This window comes from Odocoileus virginianus, chromosome 7 (assembly GCF_023699985.2).
Source record: "Odocoileus virginianus isolate 20LAN1187 ecotype Illinois chromosome 7, Ovbor_1.2, whole genome shotgun sequence".
Classification (NCBI taxonomy): Eukaryota; Metazoa; Chordata; class Mammalia; order Artiodactyla; family Cervidae; genus Odocoileus; species Odocoileus virginianus.
In genome coordinates, this window is record NC_069680.1 from 21,189,956 (window position 1) to 21,195,159 (window position 5,204).

Sequence of the window (5,204 nt, forward strand, 5' to 3'; positions counted from 1 at the left end):
AGCGCTCCTTCTGGGTGGTAGAAGTATTTTGTACCTTGCTCATATGAATTTTAATATCCTGGTGGTGATATTGTACTATGGTTCCACAAGATGTTACCATAGGGGGAAAACACATAAAGTGTAGAAGAAATCACTCTATTAATTCTCAAAACTGGGAGGAACTGGGAGATTAGGACTGACACATATACACTGTTGCTGTTTCTCAGTCGCTGAGTCTTTGTCTGAGTCGTGTCTGACTCTTTGTCATGTGTACAGTAAGTAACCAGTGGGGACCTGCTCTCTAGCATGGGGATCTCGGCTCGATGCTCTGCGATGACCTAGATGGGTGGGATGGTGGGAGGTCCAAGAGGAAGGGGACCCATGTACACAGACAGCTGATTCACTCCACTGCACAGCAGAAACTATAACACAACATTGTAAAGCAGTTATAAACAAAAATAAATCACAATAAAACTTGCGTGTGAATCTACCTTCATCTCAAAATTAAATTTTTGATTAAAAAAATTAAAAAGCACAGGAGGTCTTCGAACCTTCCAAACAGGCTCAGAAAATAGGAATCATTGTTTGATGCTGTCCTTGTGCAAATAACAGATGCAAATCAGGACTTGGCTCAACTAAAAGATATCAATACTGTCATCCTGATGCAAGGCAATGGAAAATGGCAATTTGTGAAAACTGCTTCCAAATATTGGAATAGATTTTAATGATCCTGGAGTGAATGAGGACACTTGACAGAGTCATTGCTTTAGTTCTTAAATTTTCCTCCAAGTCACAAAACAGCTTAACAATTTCCAGAGCTTATTGCTTCACCAAGGGTTTTAATTCAACAATGCAGCAAGCAGGATGACTCAAGGCAATGCTCTTGTGTTAGAGAAAATCCAATTTTGGTAAAATTCCAACTTTTTCCAATTGAGCCTTTTACTCAAATAGAGGCCATGTAATGTGCTTTCAGGACATAAGGGGCCACTTCAGCTTTGTTGGCTCCATAATTTTGTAGGTAAGAATCTTGCCATAGGAGATGCCTTCTGACTCTTCTGCTACATCACGTTGAATTAAACAGGTAGGCTATAAGGATAACTCTTGTTATGCACTCTTTTTGTATGATTTCCCAGCTGGTGTCACAGTACAAATATTCAGATATTCATAATTACAGTGACACCTCACATTCTCAATTCGTATCAAAGGGAACAATTTTAGAAATTATAACATGTGAATGATGACAATTATAAAATACCAATGCATATATGAAAGAATGTTTTAATAAAAATATAATCTGTGGGAATTTCCTGGTGGTACAAGAGTCAGGACTCCATGCTTCCACTGCCTGGGTCTTGGGTACAATCCCTGGTGGGGAACTAGGATTCCACAAGTCACATGACATCGTCACAACTATGTATAAATATATATATTATATATTAATATAGACAGATATCCTATGTTCATGGACCAGATTTATTACTGTTAAGATGATAATACTTTTAATACTCTTCAAAGTTATTTACAGGTTCAACACAATCTCTTATTGAAATTCCAGCTGCCTTCTTTGCAGAATTGATAAGCATATCTTAAAATTCATACAGAAATTAAATGGACCTCAAAGAGTCACAATAATTTTGAAAAATAAAAATAAATAAAAATAATGTTGAGGATTCAGACTTCTTAATTTCAAAAACTTACTACAGTTCTACAATAACCAACACAGTGTGATACTGATATAATGATAGATGTTTAGATCAGTAGAATAGAATTGAAAGTCGAGAAATAAACACTTTTGTTTGTGGACAATTGATTTTTGACAAGGGTGCCAAGATCATTCAACGGGGACAACTGGTGCCTTCAAAAAAATGGTGCTGGGACAACTGCATGTCTACATACAAAAGGGAGGAATTGGACTCCTACCTCATATCACAACCAAAAACTAACTCAGAAGGAATCAAAGACCTAAATTTAAGAGCTAAAACTAAAACTTATAGATGAAAATATAGACATATGTCTTCATCACCTTGAACTAGGCAATAGTTTCTTACGTATGATGACAAAATTACAAGCAACAAAAGTGAAAAAAAGATAAATTAGACTGCATTGAAGTATAAAACATCGTACTTCAAAGCATAACATCAAGAAAATGAAAAGACAATCCCCAGAATGGAAGAAAATATTTGCAAATCGTATCTCTGATAAGGGATTTATATCTAGAATATACAAAGTACTTATACAGCTCAATCATTAAATGACAATTGACCCAATTATAACCTGGGAACAAGATCAGAATAGACATTTCTCCAAAGACATACAAATGGCCAATAAGCACATTTAAAGATGCTCAACATCATTAGCATCAGAGAACTGCAAACCCAAACCACAATAAGATGCCTTTTTACACTCAATTCTCAGTAATTCCACTCCTAGTTACATATTCAAGAGAAATTAAAAGCCAATATCCACACAAAGACTTGTACATGAGAGGTTATAGCAACATTACTCAAAACAGCCCCCAAATGGGAACTTCCCTGGTGGTCCAGTGGCTGAGACTCCACACTCCCAATGCAAAGGGTCCCAGTTCAATCCCTGGTTGGGGAACTAGATTCCACATGCTCCAATTAAGACCTTGAAAAGCCAAATAAAACTAATAAATAAATTTTAAAAAATAGTCTCAAATGGCAATAACACAGATATCCATCAACTGATGAATTGATAAGTAAAATGTGATATAACCATACAATGGAATACAATTGGCAATAAAAAGAAAAGAAGTGCTGATACCAGCTACAATATGGATGAAACTTGAAAACTAAGGTGAAAGAAGCTTGACACAAAAGATCACATATTGTATGATTCCTTTAATATGAAATGTCCAGAATAAGCAAATCTATGAAGACAGAAGTTAGGGGGACTGGGAGCAAGTGGAGAGTGGCTGTTAATGGTTGTGAGTGAAAGGCACTCAGTCGTGTCCGACTCTTTGTGACCCCATGGACCATACAGTCCATGGAATTCTCCAGGCCAGGATACTGAAGTGGGTATCCTTTCCCTTCTCCAGGGGATCTTCCCAACCGAGGGATCGAACCCAGGTTTCCCACATTGTAGGTGGATTCTTTACCAGCTGAGTCACAAGGGAAGCCCAAGAATACTGGAGTGGGTAGCCTATGCCTTCTCCAGGGGATCTTCCTGACCCAGAAATTGAACCAGGATCTCCTGCATTGCAGGCGGATTCTTTACCAGCTGAGCTCTCAGGGAAGTCCTGATAATGGTTATGCGGTAACAAAAGTACTTTCTGCAGTGAAAAGATACTCTAACGTTGCTGTGGCTGCAGTTGTCTCAATTCTCTTTGTTGTCTCACGTCCAGGTTTATTTGGCGCCAGCTGCTGCCCTGGATGGGGAAGTGATTCTGCCCTGACTCACAACTTGGGTATACTGAAAAAACGCTGAATTGTATACTTTAAATAGGCTCTAAATGGGCATGAGTTTGAGCAAACTCCAGAAGATTAGTGAAGGACGGGGAAGGCTGGAGTGCTGCAGTCCATGGGGTCACAATGATCTGGATACAACTTACCGACTGAACAAAAACAACAAATGGGTTTCCCAGGTGTCTTAGCGGTAAAGAATCCGCCTGCAGGAAACATGGGTTTGAGCCCCAAGTTGGGAAGATCCCCTGGAGAAGGAAATGGCAACCCATTCCATTCTTGCTCAGGGATTCTTGCTCAGGAAACCCCATGGACTGAGCAGCCTGGTGAGCTACAGTAAAGAGTCAGACACGACTAAACAAACAGTACTTTAAATGGATGGATTGTGTGGCGAATGTCAATAAAGTGAAAGTGAAGACTCAGTCGTGTCTGACTCTATTGTGACCCCATGGACCATAGCCTACCAGGCTGCTCCATCCATGGAATTTTCCAGGCAAGAATACTGGAGTGGGTAGCCATTTCCTTCTCCAGGGGATCTTCCCAACCCAGGGATTGAACCCGGGTCTCCTGCATTGCAGGCAGACGCTTTAACCTCTGAGCCACCAGGGAAGCCCTAAATGGATGGATTGTGTGGTGAATGTCAATAAGGCTGTTATAAAAATATATGGGCATACTTTGTGTAAAAGGAGCCCAAAAATCCACAATGATATAAAGAAATGAACAAACAAACAAATATATTAATGGGGGAAAACAGACAAATCTTGCATGCAAAAGAATTCCAAATAATTTATATAGATACTTTGCTTTCTGGGAAATGGCTAACTCCCAGTGTGTAAGTACAGGCTACACATAATAACTTTCAACCAAAGAACACAGTAAGAAAAGGAGGAGGAAAAGTCACTTTACAGGGAAGAAACCTACAAAAACTACCCAGGCCAGTTGATCAAGGTTAACACCCACAGTGCTGTCATGCTGATAACATACACCCTGGATATGAATGGCTGTTTACCTGTGTGGTTTTCTCCTCCCTAAAACCAAGGGAGGTGAGGGAGGAACTGACAAATCCCAATTGAGGGACATTCTGCAGAATATCTGACCAGTACTCCTCAAAACTGTCAAACTTGGGCTTCCCTGTGGCTCAGTGGTAAAGAATCTGCCTGCCAATGCAGGAGACAGGGGTTCGATGCCTGGTGCAGGAAGATCCCACATGCTGTGGAACAGCCAACCCTGTGCCCCACAGCTACCAGGCCTGTGCTCTAGAGCCTGAGAGCCACAACTATTGAAGCCCACGCACCTTTAGAGCCTGCACTTCGCAAGAGAAGCCACAATGAGAAGCCTGCACACCGCAACCAGAGAGTATCCCCCCCCCGGCCACAACTAGAGAAAAGCCAGCGCAGCCACCAAGACCCAGCACAGCCAAAGATAAAAATAAATAAATAAAATTATTTTTAAAGCTGTCAAAGGCATCCAAAACAAGGAAAATGTGAAAAGCTATCACAGCCAAGAGAAGCTTAAGGAGACACGGTAACTAATAAAACATGGTTTCCAGTGTGGGATTCTGGAACAGAAAAATGGACATTTGGTAAAAACAAAGGAAATCTGAATAAAGTATGGACTTTAGTTATTGATAAAGTGTCAATCATTGTTCATGGAAATGTGACAAATGTGTAACATACTAATATAAGGTGTTAACAATTGGGGAAACTTGGTGTGGGTATATGGGAATTATATTATTTTTGCAATTTTGCTGTAAATCTGAAGCTGTTCTAAACAGTTTTTTTTTATTTTATTTATTTATTTTTG

The 5,204-nt window shown here is 39.8% G+C and overlaps 1 non-coding gene across 1 annotated transcript; it reads right to left on the reverse strand.

The window, feature by feature from the left end:
* Positions 1-3,938: 3,938 nt before the first annotated feature.
* On the reverse strand, positions 3,939-4,010 carry TRNAC-GCA (transfer RNA cysteine (anticodon GCA)). The gene has a single exon. It is a non-coding gene; the product is annotated as a tRNA-Cys (tRNA).
* Between the last annotated feature and the right edge of the window lie 1,194 nt (positions 4,011-5,204).